General features: G+C 47.6%; 1 protein-coding gene and 1 long non-coding RNA gene across 7 annotated transcripts in view; both read left to right on the plus strand.

The window, feature by feature from the left end:
• Positions 1 to 16660, plus strand: part of LOC131398865 (ral-GDS-related protein-like) — a 144706-nt gene that overhangs the window by 78828 nt on the left and 49218 nt on the right. The window lies entirely within an intron of this gene.
• LOC131398869 (uncharacterized) overlaps positions 1 to 16660 on the plus strand; it is a 58522-nt gene that overhangs the window by 27474 nt on the left and 14388 nt on the right. Inside the window, exon 1 of one of the 2 annotated variants that reach the window (XR_009217017.1) lies at positions 8651 to 8710. The exons of the other annotated variant lie outside the window; for it this stretch is intronic. This is a non-coding gene — a long non-coding RNA (uncharacterized LOC131398869). Of the gene's footprint in view, positions 1 to 8650; positions 8711 to 16660 lie in introns of those variants that run through there. 2 annotated transcript variants of the gene reach the window in all.

Here is a 16660-nt window from a genome sequence, read left to right on the forward strand (position 1 = left end):
GGCCTACTTCTTGGGAAATGGGCTCTGTTTCAACTTCCTGGAGCCCCTCCAGAACATACAAGTGCCCTCTGCTCTGCAGGGTGTGCGTGTGTGTGTGTGTGTGTGTGTTTGTGTGTGAGAGAGAGAGAGAGAGAGTGAGAGTGAGAGAGTGAGGGAGTGAGAGAGAGAGAGAGAGAGAGAAAGACTACAGCCAGAAAGGTTTACCAAGCTGATCTTGCAAAGTCTTACTTAGGGGCCGGCTACATGGCTTAGTGGTTAAGTGCACCCGCTGCGCTACTGGTGGCCCGGGTTCGGATCCCGGGTGCGCACTGACGCACCGTTCGTCCAGCCATGATGAGGCGGCGTCCCACATACGACAACTAGATGGATGTGCAACTGTGATATACACTTATGTACTGGGGCTTTAGGGAGAAAAAGGAGGACTGGCAATATATGTTAGCTCACAGCCGGTCTTCCTCAGCAAAAAGAGGAAGATTGGCATGAATGTTAGCTCAGGGCTTATCTTCCTCACACACACACAAAAAAAGCCTTACTTTAAAATATCGTTTTCCCTGGAGAGTAATATACTCAGTTGGAAACGTTGCTCCTAATTCTCACCACAAAGGCCTCTGCTGCCACGCTGACACAAACACACACACACACACTTTCACCAAAACTGACCAGTTTTGTGCTCTCCAGCACCAGAGAAGGCCCTGCCCTTTGCACCCACCCCTTCTCTGGCCTACCAACCCCCGAAAACTTTCAAGGCCATATGCGATATGAACCCATACCTTCTTTGGCCATAAAATGACTCGTTTTCTACCTGGGTTCACACTGCAAACTATATTATGGTGCCCATCACACTCTACCACAATCAGACCTTAAGGCTAGAAGCTTCCATCTCTTTGCTGCCTCCCACAGAACCTGATGTCCATTCATTCATCAAGTCCTTACAGAGTACCTACTATGTGCGAGGCAGAAGGGACAGAGTGATAAAGGACACCCCTGCCTTCTAGGAAGTCCCACCAGACCAGGTGAGGGACAGACACCTGAGGAGCCGGCTCTGCCATGGCATGCTGAGGGTGGGAAAGCTGTGGCAGCAGGGGTCATGGAGCACATTCTGGGATGAGAGTCCCCAGGAGGAGGCATTTGAGCTTGGTAGGATTCCACCAGGCAGGGAAGCGTGGGGGTGGAAGGGGCACTCCATACAGAAGCCCCAGCATATGCAAAGGCCAAGGTGTGCACAGCTCATGACCGGGGACACTGGCTGGAGCCCCGAGTGATGGGGAAGAGGAGCCTGGGGAAGAGGATGAGGCAGTGGTCAGCAGATTTTAGGCAGTTAGAGAATGAGTGAGTGAGTGAATGACCCCCTTGATCATGAAGCCAGTAACCTGGTACTGGTCCTTAGACCTATTCCTTCGTCCTTAGCAAGGACTCAGCTTGGTTTCAGGGCTATGTGTAGGGCTAGGATAGATCTCAGAATGAACTAGATGGTTTAGACATGGGACAAGCCCCGATCCCAGGACCCACAAGTAGAGTGGCAAGACTGGCAAGCAGACACACAGACCTGGGTTCTAGTCCTGGCTCTGCCACCTCCCAGCTGTGTGAGCTTGGTCAGGTGCCTTGAGTTCTCTGAGCCTGCTTCCTCGTTCCAACCTATGAGGATGGTTATGGGGACTGACTAAGAAAGCATCTCTGACAGTGCCTGCTGCAGTGTAGAGGAGGTGTGTGGAATCTGAAACTTTTGTTCAAGCTCAAGTTTCAAGCTGATGTGATCATTAGTTCAGAGCTTGACAGCGGCACCATAAGGTGGAATTAGCAACTTCAGAGCGTTGAACATTCTAGGCAGAGCTGGCTTCAAGGGCGTGTGATGGAGTCCTGTGCTCAGAAGGCCCCATGCTTGGGGCTTCAAGTTCTGCAGTTGCAACCTTGAAGTTATTATTTCTCTTTGAATTTGTTTTCATGAGAAACATCTGATGGAACAATGGAGCACACCCCAGGGGCTTGGAGCCTCAGCCCTCATGTGTTCCTGCCTACTGTTGCCTCCCTGGGATGGTGTCTCAGCTGCTTGCTCCTCACATGCCGGCACCCCCAGAACCCATGACCTCCTCTATCCTCTGTCTGGGAGCAAATGGGTGGAGTCAGCCAGGAAGACTCACATTCCACAGTGAGTCACCCTCCACCTTCTGCAGGGGCCTTGGGGTAGGTGCAGAAATGGCGGGTGCAGTGAACACCCGATCCTGTCTCAGGGCAAGGCAAGGAGACAATGCCTGGGCACTAGGTGGGTGACTCAGCAGGGGCATCTTGCCCACCCCTCATCTAGGTACCAAGTGTATCATGGCACAGAGTTTAGAGGAGGTTGAAGGTTGATATTGGGGGGTTGCCTGTCTGCCATGGGTGGGTTGGTGGGCTGTGAGAAGGGGAGGTCGACTTCCCCGACTCCACCCAAGGCCTTGCATTTTTCCCTTGCATCAGGCCCTACAAATCATGCAGCCAACCCTGGTTAGAATCTGTTTCCATTTTCCCATCCTCAGCTCAGAGTCCACGGTCCTTATGTGATGTGGCCAAATTGCTCTGAGCATCTGATGCGCACTGGTGAGATGAGGGGGGGAGAGGCAATCACATCATTCGGCGCTGGGGTAGACAGCTGGTGAGGGGCATCTAAGGGACAGAGAGCCAGCGCCTCCCAAGCTTTAATGTAAATGGCAATCGACTGGGATGTTGTGAAAGTGCAGATTCTGATTCTGGAGGTCTGTGCAGGGCCTGAGATTCTGCATTTCTAACATGCTCTTGCTTCATGGACCACATTTTGAGTAGGGAAGTTCTAGAAGCCTTAACCTAGGAACAGCGTGGCCTCCAGACTGATGCCCGGCAAGCCCCTGTAGGAGCTCTTATGACAGGCAGAGGGAACGACTGCTTAGAACTTAGCCAGCAGCCCACACTGTGATGACTCACCAGTAACTCTGTGTCCCCGGACACTTCAGCTGATAATGTGGGAATGCTTAGTCAATGTGGTCATCAGCAGAGTAATTAAAAACTCGCCCATAAATAACCTCACTCAATCCTCACAACTTTATCAGGCAAGTATAAAAAGGCTGCTTTATAGATGAAGGAATTGAGGCACAGATGATGGGGGGATGTACTCTAGGTTGCAACCGTCAAGTGGCAGAGGTAGGATCTGAACTCAGATCTGGCTAAGGCCCTTCCCACTCTGCCAGCATCACTAAATTTAAGTTTCTAGGCTGGCATAGCTGTGGCTGGAAGCTGGTCCCCCTGCCCATCATGTGCCCCCCCGATCTTGCAGGAGCCCAGAGTGTGAGGTGTTTGGCCTGTGCCCTGGGCCCCCTGGCCAGCCTCCTCTGCACCCCTAGCCAGCAGTCACCTCTGCCTTCAGCCACTCGATATTGATCTCCCCATCCTCGATCTGCTGCCGTAGCTGCTTGGCTACTGTCTTCTCGTCTCCATGATCTGCAGCAGGTACAGGTACTTCTGCATCAGCTCTTCACACTCCCTGGCCAGGGTCTGGTAGACGTGGACAGACAGATGTGGTAAGACACTGCCTTCTTGTCCCCCAAGAGATCCAACCAGAAATGGGGCTCTGCCACTGACTGCAATTAGGAGATGGTCCTGACTCCCAGATATGGTGTGCGGGGCATTGACCTGGATGCTGTGCTGTTACTGACTGCTCTGGCTCCTTCTCCAAATCCTGTCTCACATTCTGACCTCTGGTCCTCTAACTGATCCTGTTCTCTCCCCTCTCCCTCCGATCCACATCCTAGGGCCTTTGTACAGGCTCACTCTCTTGTTAGACATAATGCATCTGCTGACTTGAAGTTAAAGTCAATGCTCAAATTGAACAACAAGGATGTGACAGCACATCTGTTTACAACATGGTTCACTGAATATTTTGAGTCCACTGTTGACACCTACCACTCAGAGAAAGAGATTCCTTTCAAAATATGACTGCTCACTGGCAAGTGCTGGGGTTCCCATGGAGAGACTGATGTTGGTGTGTGCCCCCCTCCACACACGCACCAAAGTTAGGAAAAGTCTTATGACTCGCATAATAGAGGTCTCTGAGGAGAGCAGGGCCAGAATCTGAAGTAGCTCTGAAATGGCTTGAGGGAGCAAGGAAAGGAGCCTGGTCTGGGTTTTTGTTGTGGTTGGAGGTTTTAAAGAAAAATTATTTAATGACACCTGTCAAAGATGGTAAGGCATATTTTATTCAGAACCACTGTGATACGTAGGGACCACCGTGATGGGATTCACAGCGGGGGAGAAATGAGATTGGACTCTACTCTGAATGCAGCATGGGCAAGTGGGAATTCATGGCCAGGCAGCATGGTGGGGGTCACAGGATGGAAAATTACTAAGAGAAAAAACAAGTGTTGGGGTTTCTGGCTAACCTGACCTAAGAGGATTCTTACCAAAGAGAGGCCAGAGTGATCAGACACCACCTGAGGGATGGTGGAGGAGGAGGAGGAGCCTGAGCAGATCTCGATGGTGATCAGACATACGGGTGGGTGTTCTGGTTAAACTGAATTAGCAAGGTTCTTGCTAAAACTGGATTTTACAAGGAAGTGTACAGACAGGCCTACAAGAAGGTTCAGGAGCCTGACTAAAGTTTGGTCAAAGCAAGAAATCTTTGCCAGGCGTGAGACCAGGGCAAGAGTTCTGCACACAGACAGGGATTGTGTGGTTGGATCCGAAGCCAGTTCCAGAGAAGGGACTTCTTAATCCTGGTGGGGAAGGAAAAAGCCTCCCAAGAACCATTGCCCCAGCCCCGCCCAGCACGCCCCTCCCCTCCCTGACTCCCTGCTGCCCCTCCTGCCCCAACAGCCATGGGCTTGTCAGGCCAGCGCCAGAGCACCGAGGGCGGATGGAAAGAGCGTCCAGACCCGCAGGGACCTGGTTGTCAGACGCACCGGTCCCACTATGGGAGCTGCCCCCACCCGCTCCACCTGAGGAGCTGCTCCCCCCGACGGCCCCGCCCCAAACCATGCCAGCCAGTCCCAGCGGCTAAGAGTCCAGGCGAGCACAGTCTTCCATGCTGACCGGTGCAGGTGCCCCTACCCGCGTCCCTCTCCCCGCTGCCCAGGAGAATGAGCAGAATGTGATGCTCAACCACTGGGGCCAATCCAGGTGAGCAACGTGGGCAGGGCCAGAAGTGTGGGCGGAAGTGCATCGGTCGCCATCTTGGCGTCCGGCGGGGCCCCTCTCGGAGGGCCGGCCACATTCTCCCTCCCCCCTCGGTCTGGGTCATTTGCTATGAACACCGCAGCAGCGACCCATCAGGGCAGCGGAACAGACGCGTTTTGGCAGCGCTACCCCAGGGTGGGTGCATCAGGCAGCAGTTTGCCTAGGCCCACAGATGTGGCCATCTTGCTTTACGGAGGACAGATGGGCACGCGCCGCCATCTTGCCATCCTGCGGGGCGTGGGGACCAGCTCCCACTTGCTGCACAGTGTCGCTTTGAGCCCTACTCTTGTGGCAGTCCCACTGTGGGGCGGAGAAGAGGGGGCCGGAGCCTGGCAGCATGACAGCCTGAGGCCCGGGATGGTGATCACTGCACTGCCGCAAACTGATCCCACCACTGGGCAACGAGGAGAAACAGCCATCTCATTCCACAGGTAACCAGCTGCTGCCGCCCAGTCAGACCCCTGGTGTTCCAGCCCAAGGCAGGCAGCACTCTGTGCTTGGGGCCTCGGGGCCGGTCCAGAAGGTGAGTGAGCGCCGGGCGCTATGTGGCCTTGGTCTGTGCCACTGTCTCTGCTCTGGGCACCTCGGGCCACTGCGGCCATCCCATGGCCACTGGCACCCACCTTATGGCCTCCACCACACTGTCACCCCCACCCCCTGGCCACTCTGCTCTCCACTGATTCAGGCTGGGGCCAACAATGTCAAGAAACAGGGTATTCTGGAAACACTCTTTCTTAGGTCACTATCTTCTTGCATTTGCCATGACTTTTCTGCTCTTTTGATGGCAGGGAGCCTGCCTTGATCTCTGAGATCAGGAATGTGGCTGAGCAAATGCAGCTTCTACCTCCAAATTGACACGCCTCTCAGATGCTCTGTTGCTAGAAGGGTCCTGGCAGTGCAGGGAAAGGTGGCTCTGCACTGGAGGTGAGTCCTGGAGAGGCGTCTGACTCTGCAGATTCTGCATGTGACAGCATCCTGGGTGGAGGAGGTTGCAACCCACTCCTCACTGGGAGGCTTACCCTGGGGACTCAGGGAAGGGGCTCCTCTCTTCACTTCTTCCTTGGGATCCCACAGCAAGATGAGGGGTTTGCCTTCCCTTTGGCCTGGCTCCCTTCATGAGGGCTTCTGGAATTCAGCCAGTTGAGTGAGTCCTTTCCTGCAGACTCTGCAATGGAGGTCCCAGAACAGTGCACTGAAGACATTCTACTTTGAAAACCTCCTGGCAGATCCTTTTGTTTCATGTTGCAGGTTGTTATTGAATATTTAAAGACCTGAATGCCACTTGTTGTCTTTAGTCTTATTCAAAGTTAACAGTGGTTTGTTTTAAGTCGGAAGTTGTTACAATCCATCCAAAGAACTAGTAATGTGAGCTTGTTTCAGAAGTCAGACAACATGCTTTCTTGACAGTTTCCTTCAGAGTCTGTGTCCCAAAAGTTTTGTTACTGTTTTTGAGAATGATGCAAAACACTACAGAGAAGGTTGCTCTTGGCATGTGTCATTGTTTAACGTGGTATGGGGGCAAAGGAAGTGGGGGTCCTTTTGTAACTTGTCACAAAGCATTGAGAAATGTTAGAAGGTCAGGTTGCTTGGAACTCCCTGAGGACCTAGTATCCACTCGGCCTCATGAGGGTTAGATGAACTCAGGAGGAGAAGAAAGCCTCGAGAGAGACCCCCTTCCTCCCCATGTGCATAGTTTTCTCTAAATAGAGATTTTACCTTAATGAGGAGAAAAGATTATGAAATGTCTTGGTCAGTACATTTCAGGGGCTGGTTGCTTGGTACAGGAAGCAGTTTTCCTCCTGGTAGTGGAAGGACAGGAGGAACACAGAACCACAGCTCTTGGGGCTGACCTCCTCTTGGCGGCAGTCCTGCATCCTCGGCTGCTTGAGTAGAGCTGGGGTCAGGCGCCCTGCTGAGTGCCTGGGAGGCTCTGCTGGCCGACACCTGGCCTGGCTTTGAAATAGGGGGACCAATCCTCCCCATTTTAGCACCCAAAGTCCTGCATCCCAGGAACAGCAGGAGGGTTGGACAGCCATGAGCTTCTAGGAACTATTTCTGAGGCTTCCTGAAGCCTTTCGTGTTGTCTTGGTGCCATCCTGTGCTCTCTGCCCGAGCATCTTTGTTCCTACAGGGCACTTACCACAACCTGGGAGAAGGTCTTCACCTTCCTTCCTTCTCTGCCCTACAGATGGTCAGCTCCTTAAGGTAGACAGTGGGTCTTTCATCTTTCTATGACAGTAATAACTTGCAAGCAGAGGTGTTCCTTAAAACTTTACTAAAGTTTTAAATGGGCAAAATTCCTAAGTGTGGGTGTTCCCAAAAACACTTGTTTTGCTTTTATAATTGATTATTTTAGGGGGAGACATTTAATTCTTTCTTTTTAATTACTTTTTCATGTATCCTTGCAGGCTCCACATAAAGGACTCAAAACGTCTTGTCCAGTTGCTAAAAGTTGTTCACAGGGATGACTGGACCCTATTAAGTATTCTTTCATCTGTAGTGAACATTTCACCAAAAAAAACTCTTGAACAGGCTGGAGGGTCAGTACTACATGTTAAAGCCCACGGCCTTGCCCTCCATCTTCCACCTGACTGAGAAGGAGGAGCTGAAGGCCACTGCCGCCCCAGAAGAAATGAGACCAAGATAGCCGCCAGGGACAAGAGGAACATGCCAGTGAAGCAGATGGGAAAGGAGCTTCAGGTTCATCCTCATCCTCGAGGGAAAACCTGAGGGCCCAGGAAGGGTCCCGCAAATTGAAGCGAGCCCTTCTGCAGGGCAAACCCGAACCCAATGCCACCCAGGAAGCCACCAGTCAGGAGCGGGCAAAGAGTCTCTGGAAGGAACTCCAGGAGACAGTGTGGTCTCCACAGCGTGAGGCAGCCAGGGAGATGCAAACAGGTCTGCTGTAGATGCTGGCGATGAGACCGCCTCTTCCCAGCCAGGGCCTGCTGGATAAGAGTGGCATTTCCGTGGGTGACTTTATCCCTCAGGATCTGAGGCATGCAGATTTATTGGCTGGCATCCTTCTTACAGTTTCTCCTCAGCACACACTCAAGAGAGGCCATCTGTCCCTCGAGAGGCTGTTGACCGAAAGAGGCTGAAGAGAGATGTGGAGCCCACCTACAGTGGGGCCAGCCTTGGGCCTGATGAGAGCTTGGCCCAGAGCCCCCACGTTCATCATTCACAATGATGCCTCAGAAACTCTCCCAGAGCCCCTTCACCCTCCAACAGATGTCACCCCGTAGCCAGCCGTGGAAGATGTGCAGGATGAACACAGCAACACCGGCCCCAGGTCCCTCAGCGGGGTCATCCTGTCAGCGCTGGGGCCTAAGAACTCCTGGACTCGCTGCACTCCTACTGCATCTGGTCCCGGGGGAACAGGAGCACGGGTGCCGCCTGCAGGAGCAGGTGGAGAAGGACAGCGAGCTGAAGAGGGGCAGCTGCCGACAGCCAGGTGCACACGTTGCAGGAGGAGCTGGACGAGCTGAAGGGAGGGGCTCCCTAACTGAGCAGCCTGCTGCCCCCAGCCGAGGTCAGTCCTGGGGCTCAGGGCTCCCCCACTGCCTGCTCCTCATGAGGAGTTTCCTGCTCCACAGCAGACGGCCCCTGAGCACCTCTGTGTGCAGCATGCCTGCTGCTGTCTTGGGAGAAGGCTCTGCTGGTAGCCGCCCCTTGCACACAGGGAGCCCAGGCTGCAGAGCTCACCCCGCTCGCTCTAGGGTGCTCAAGAGGCACCGGTAGTTGTCAGGGTTTAGCAGGTGGGGAAGGAGGCATTGCAGGTCAGCTGGGAAAGCCAGACCTACTCAATGAATGGTGCCTGGATAGTTGGTTTTCCACTTGAACAGGAGAAAATCAGCTTCTGTTGCATCCCTCACACAAATGTAAATTCCAATGAGTTAGGATCTAAATGTGAAATAAAATCGACATAGTAAACTATTGGAAAAGTTATAGGAGACTCTTAACATTATGGGGAGGTGCTTTCCATACATGTTTTAATGAATATCCTTGAACTGAAGTCATTTTGAACATTTTAATAATTTCTTTAAAATTTGAAACATCTTTTTGAGTAGAATACATTCTCTTTTGTAAAAATTAAAACACTAGAGAAATACATAAGCTAAGAAGTGGTAAAAACTCCTATTTCTCACCTACCTCCCAACTTTTATTCCTTGTCGGTAGTAAAATTTGGTGTGTAATCTCCTCCACTGTTTCCTGTGCTTTACCTACATATTTCTCCACCTGTACAAATAGGTTGGATATATTTTTGGTGTGTTTCTTTGCTATGTTTCTGATTTTCCTGCTCTCTTACAGTTTAGTAGTTGTAAACATTGGTTTCTCGATATTCCTTACATATTGAGGGTACCATCTTTTCCCTGTTATACATCCATGGAAAACATTTTCCTACCACATTGCTCATTTAATCTGGATCAGTGCTTGTCTTCCCAGATGTCAGTAACACTTCAAGAGGGAAACGGGTCTATGTGACAGGCTATTCAGGATCTCCGGGACCCCCAGGGCAACAACCAGTAGGACAACCCAAAACAAGAAACAAAACCCATCCCGCATGTTTCCAGATGCATCCTATGGGAAGGACGGCTCCAGTTGAGGACCACTGATGTCCTGGTCAGAGTTATCCACTATGTTCTCCTATCACGTTAAAGCTGTTTCTGTAGTTTCTCGTACCTGATGGTACAATTTGGTGCCTTTGTCTGTTCCTCTTGGTGCCTTTGTCTGTTCTTCTTGGTCAGACTGACCAAGGTTTCTCACTGTTACAGGTCTTTCCAGACAGCCAGCCCTTGACTCCATTGCTCAGGTCTATGTTGTTGTTCCTGTCTGGTGAATTCTCCCTTCATTCTGCTGTCATTGGTTTTATTGTGGTGTTGTTCTGGCTCTTGGAGGGAAGTGCTCAGCTTGCTGTACAGGTGATATTCCCTGATACCTGCAGTGGAGGCTGTGTCCCTTCTTCCGTCCCCTTGTCCCCACGTCATGGATTTGCCTCATGCTGCTCTCATTGCTGTTCATTTCTAAAGAGTTTCTCCTGTCTGTCTGGATTCCCTCTTTAACCTGAGAGATTTAGAAGGGTGTGGACAGATTTTCAAGTGGCTATGTTGGGGGAGGGGAGCCAATATTTTGTGATTATTTTTTACTTTTATTGCTTTAAGTTCCAGTAATATAGTCACTTATAGATTTCTGCTTTTTGGACTCTTTAGAGATTTCATTGTGGCTTAGCACACAGTCCATTGTGGTGACTGTTTCATCGTGGTTTGAGGAGAATGTTCGCTCTCCACTAGATGCTTATGTTGTCCCTGGGGCTGAGGCTAGATCTAGCTTTTTTGTGTTTGTCAGCAGATCTGTTTCCTAACTTACTGTATCACTTGACCTGTGGCTTTTTAAGAGAGGTAAGGTAGGTTTCCCTGTGGAAAGGGAAGGCACCTCCCTTGGGGTGCCTGTGTCTTCTTGTTTGTCCAGTTTTGCTTTATGTTTCAAGACCATATTGTTAGGTGCATAAGTGTCCCTGACAGTTATCAACACAGAGAACCCCTTTTTGTCCCATTTAAAGTCTTATTTCTTTATCTCCTTATTTTCAACCATATTATATCCCTTTATTTTATAACAATATTTTAACTCAACTTGAGAACCTTCATGTTTTTATAGAGCAATTTGATCTATTTACAATTGTGATTATTGATAAATTGGAATGTGAGTCTACCATTTAATTTAATTTTTAATTTGTTAGGTTTTCTCATGATTTTTCTTTTCCTTTAGTGGGTGTCTTTCAGCTTTTAGGAACAACCATTTCTGCCTCTCTTTCTGTAAATGCTTAGAGTTGATCAGTTCCTGTGTTTTACACTCCCAACTCATCACCTTCCGGTCCCCGGCTTGAGAATATCTGATCTTAGTTCTGTGTTCTTATTTTCCCCATCAAGCAACCATGATTGGATGTAAGTATACGTTTTATTGGTTACTTTGTTCACAACTGTTTATTGTATCCAAATTTTTCCTCCTTTTGGAAAGATTTGATGCTATTTTGGAACTCATATGACAGTGAAATTTTGAGACGAATCGAGTCTGAGATAGTCCTTAGGTACTGATGCTGGGGAGCTAGCACCTAACCTCTTAAAGTTGCATCAGTGTGTCAGCAGAGTCGGGATGAGGTCAGAGATATTTAAAAACGTGGAATTGAATGAGGTTTCCTGGAGACACTGTAGCTGTGGAAGGGCCCTGGGCCCAGCCTAGGAGCAGGCAGTGTTTGCAGAGGTGTAGCTGAAGAGGGTCCAGGAAAGGGGCCTGAAATGGTGGAGCATGAAGTTGCAGGAACCATGAGGGGAAAGGGTATTGCAGAAAGGAAGGGTGCTCAGCTGGATGGGATACAGCTCTGATCAGAATGGAGAAAAGATGGCTGGACTCGGCCACATGGGATCACTGGTGACCTCAGTCTCCTTGAGAGGGTGAGAATAAAGCTGGGTCTAGAGTGGGGGAAGGGAAGCCATGGGAGGGCAGTAGGTATGAGGCACTTTATTTAAGAGGTTTAGCCATGAAGGGGAGTTGGGAAAGTGGACAATAACCAAAAGGGAGCATGGGTCCAAGGGAGAGTTTTGTTTGTAAGGCGGAGATTAGCTACAAGGTGTCTGTGCTGCAGGTAGGACCAGATGGGGAGGAGGAGTCTGCTGGGCCCTGAAGAGGTGCCGGGCTGGGCTCCTGTTATGAGAGGTTTGGGGATTCGATTGGAGAGGTAAAAGAAACTTTCCACTCCAAACAAATGGACTGAAGGTATATTTTATTATAGAGAGGATGGTAAAGGTGATAGTCCGCAAACAGATCTGAATAGGTCAAATAATAAGAGGGAAAAAACACCAGCTCGACTGGAAAGGGAAAACATCCCCATCGGCTGAGATAGCAGCACATTTGAATAGGTCATATAATAAGAGGGAAAAACATCAGATCTATCGGATAAGGAAACACCAGATCGACTGAAGTGAAATGACACAAATCAACCAGAAAGAGAAACACCAGGTTGACTGAAAAGAGAACACATCAGATCAATTACTTCACAATAAATCAATTACTCACAACATCCATGCCCCACTGCTGGGAGAGTCCTGTCAATTGACACTGCTGGGCGGGAATCACAGTCCTGGGCAAGGCGTCTCTTCCACAGGTGGAACTCTCACCGTGTCTCAGTCTCCAGCAGTTTATATAAGCAGTTACAGAGTTTACAGAGAGAGCATTCAATGTTCCCATGCACAAATGGTTATCAGTGGCGTACTAGCACTGAGCCCCACCCTCTGGCTATTGTCCCAGCCCAGTAGTTGTGTACGTGCATTGTTTACCCTGCTTATCCTCCCAGCCCAGCTCAGATGGCCAGTCTGCCCCAGGCTGCGGCGCTTGAAGGGCCTTGAAGTTTTTACACATTGCAACCATCTCCATGGGAGAAGGGCCAGTTCCCACCATGCAGAAAGCAGCTTTTATATTTCTTTTTGTGCTGGTGGCTGTAGGTCAATGGAGCGGCCAAACATGGCTGTACTAATGTCAAGAGAGCTCCGCTGCCTGGTGACGGGCAGAGAGCAAGAGGACAGATGTGGTCGTGGAAAGGGCGCCCTGTGCCTCTGCTCCTGTATTCCTGGAGCGTGAGGTGGGCAGTGGTTGGGAGTGGAGGGGCGATGCAGAAGGTGTTAGGTGAACGGCAGGGGGAGGAGGGAGAGGGAGAGAGGACACTGTGGCTTGGTCTTCATGGCTCACATGGAGCTCCCCACTGGGATCTCCGATCACCAACTGTTGACTCTCTTTGATGTTTTCATCAAAATGTCGGCTCTCTTGATGGTTCCCAAGGCTATTATGAATTTGTTCATCAATGAAGGAATCTTTGGGTCATTTTTAAGGGATTCTATGTCAAAGGGGCTCTACATGTGTTTATTCAGTCCATCATCTGTACCCAATCCCTTTGTTTTTGGACAGATTCCATACAACAGAGCAGCCGAGCCAGTGGCCTGCAGGTTCCAGGGTTAGGGAGATTTGCCCTCCAGAAAGCCGATGCTGGTTGGTATTCTCACAGGACGTGGTGCTCTGTCCCTGAGCCCGCTCTAATTCTGGGTGTCATGACATTATAAATCCTGGGGCAGTTCTGTCAGGGCCCATGGTTGGCATTTCTGTGATTAGTGAGGGCAAACATTTTTCTGTGATCATTATCTGTCACTTCCCTGACTGTGCTGTCACCTGCCTTGCTCACTGAGCTCTGAACCTTCCTGGTAGAACCAGGACGTTCACTCTCTATCCAGTGTGATTGCACGTTCCCTCAGTGTACTTGCTTCAAAAATATCTGTTTTCTTCACATTCTTTGATTCCTTGTACATATAATCTAGATTTAATCTGGAGCTTTAAAAATGTTTTATTGTGGAAAACCTTGAACATACACAAATTAAACAGAAAAGTGTGATAGCCCCCCATGTTTCTATTACCCAGCTTCAACATTTATTAATATTCTGATATTCCTGTTTCGTCTATATTTCTACCCACTCCCTACCTTCCATTGATTATTTTTTAATTAATAGATTGTTTTTTAGGAAAGTTTTAGATGGACAGAGAAATTCAGCAGAGAGTGCAGAGCATTTCTCCCTCCTCCCCCACAGTTTCCCCTATGGTTAACATCTTGCTTGACCACCTGTGTTAGTGCAGTCCATTCCTTACAAGTGAGGAGCTGATGCTCATAGAGCGTTCATAACCAAGTCCGTAGTTTACATTAAAGTTCATTGTCTTGCTGTCATGTACTTGGATTTTGACAAATGCATAATCTCATGTATCCACCATGACAGTATCCTACGGAAGAGTTGGATTGCCCTAAAATCCCTGTGCTTTACCTCTTCGTCCCTTGCCCCCCAACTCCTGGCAACACTGATCTTTATACTGTTTCTCTAGTTTTGCCTTTTCTGGAATGTCGTGTAATTGGAATATATGAAAACTATGGAACAGTGTATATAGCCTTTTCCGGTTGGCTTCTTTCACTTAGCAGTATGTATTTAAGTGTCCACTATGTCTTTTTGTGACTTGATAGCTCATTTCTTTTTTTTTCCTTTTTGTATATTGAGTCAAAATATACATAACAAAAAGTGTTTCATCTTAACCATTTTTAAGTGTATACTTCAATGGCGTTAAATACATTTCCACAGTTGTACAGTCACCACCACTATTCATCCACATAACTCTTGTAAATCTGAAACTCTATACCTATTAAACAATAACCCTCCCTTCTCCCCTCCCCCAGCCCTTGGCAGCCACCATTCTACTTACTCTCTCTATGATTTGACTACTCTCAGTTCATACAGTATTTGTCTTTTTGTGACTGGCTTATTTCAGTTAGCATAATGTCTCCAAGTTTAATCCATGTATAGCATATTGGAGAATTTGCTTCCTTTTTAAGACTGAATAATATTCCATTGTATGGATATACTACATTTTGTGTATCCACTCATGTGTCAATAAACACTTGGGTTGCTTCCACGTTTTAGCTATTGTAAATAATACTGCTATGAACATGGGTGTACAAATATCTCTTCAAGGCTCTGCTTTCAAGTCTTTTGGGTGTATATGCAGAAGTGGAATTGCTGGATCACATGATAATTCTATGTTCAATTTTTTGGAGGAACATCCACACTGTTTTCCATAGCAGCTGCACCATTTTACATTCCTATCAACAGTGTACAAGTGTTCCCATTTTGCCGCATCTTGGCCAACACTTGCTGTTTTGTCTTTTCGATAGCACTCAACTTAGTGGGTGTGAGGTGGTGTCTCATTGTGGTTTTGATGTGCATTTCCCTAATGATTAGTGGTGTTGAGCATCTTTTCATGTGCTTATATGCCATTTCTAAGTCTTCTTTCGCAACGGAGTCTTCAAATCCATGCCCATTTTTGAATTGGCTTGTTTTTTATTTGTTTAATTTAGGACTTCTCTGTATATTCTGGATACCAGTCTCTTGTCAGAAATATGATTTGCGAATATTTTGTCCCACTCTGTGGGTGCCTCTTGATGTACCAACTTATAAAATTTTCATGGAGTTCAATTTTTCCATTGTTTTTCTTTTGTTACCTGTGCCTTTGGTGTCATATCCAAGAAATCATTGCCAAGTCTGGTGTCATGAAGATTTAATCTCATGTTTTCTTCTAAGAATTTTCTTGTTTGAGGTCTTACATTTATGTCCTTGATCCATTTTGAGTTAATTTTTGTATCTAGTGTTGGATGGGGTCCAGCTTCAAGATTTTGCATGGGGATATCCAGTTTTCCCAGCACCATTTGTTGAAAAGAAACCTTTCTCCATTCCATGGTCTTGGCACCCTTGTCAAAAATCACTTGACCATATATGTGAGGGTTTGTTTCTGGGCTTGCTATTCTATGCCATTGATCTCTATGTTTGTCTTTATGACAATACCATACTATTGATTACTGTAGCTTTGTAGTAAGTTTTGAAATCAGGAAGTGTGAGTCCTCCAGTTTTGTTCTTCTTTTGCAAGATTGTTGTTGGCTGTTCTGAGTCCCTTGAGATTCCATGTGAATTTTAGGACGGGTTTTTCTATTTCTGCAAAAAATATCATTAGGATTTGGATAGGGAATACATTGAATCTGTAGATTGCTTTGGGTAATACTGACACTTTAACAATAGTAAGCCTTCCAATCCATGAACATGGGATGTGTGTCCATTTATGAACGTCTTCTTTAATTTCTTTCTGAAATGTTTTGTAGTTTTTATGGTGTAAGCCTTTCACCTCCTTGGTTAAGTTAATTCCTAAGCATGTTATTCTTTCTGATACTATTATAAATGAATTGTTTTTGTAATTTCCTTTCCAGAGAGCTCATGGTTCGTGTATAGAAATGCTGCCGATTTTTGTGTGTTGACTTTGTATCCTGCTACTTTTCTGAATTCATTTGTTAGATCAAACGGCTTTTTTGTGGAGTCTTTTGGATTTTTCTACATACGACATGATATCATCTTCAAACAGAGACCATTTTACTTATTTCTTTCCAATTTAGATGCCTTTTATTTATTTATTTATTTTTATTGCCTCATGGTTCTGGCTTGAACTTTCAATACTGTGTTGAATAGAAGTGGTGCAAGTGAGCATCCTTGCCTTGTTCCTGATCTTAGAGGAAAAGCTTTCAGTCTTCCATCATTCAGTAATATGTTTGCTGTGTGTTTTTCATATATGGCTTATGTTATGTTGAGGCACTTTCCTTCTATTCCTAGTTTGTTGAGTGTTTTATCATGAAAGGGCGTTGAATTTTGCCAATTGGTTTTCTGCATCAATTGAGTTGGTCATTTTTTTCCCCTTCATTTTCTGGATGTGGCTTATTACATTGATCGATTTTTGTATACCAGGAATAAATTTCACTTGGTGGTAGTGTATAACTCTTTTAATATGCTATTGAATTCATTTTTAATTGGCTATTATTTTGTTGAGGATTTTTGCATCTATGTTCATCAGGGATAATGGT

This window comes from Diceros bicornis, chromosome 36 (genome assembly GCF_020826845.1).
Source record: "Diceros bicornis minor isolate mBicDic1 chromosome 36, mDicBic1.mat.cur, whole genome shotgun sequence".
Taxonomy (NCBI): domain Eukaryota; kingdom Metazoa; phylum Chordata; class Mammalia; order Perissodactyla; family Rhinocerotidae; genus Diceros; species Diceros bicornis.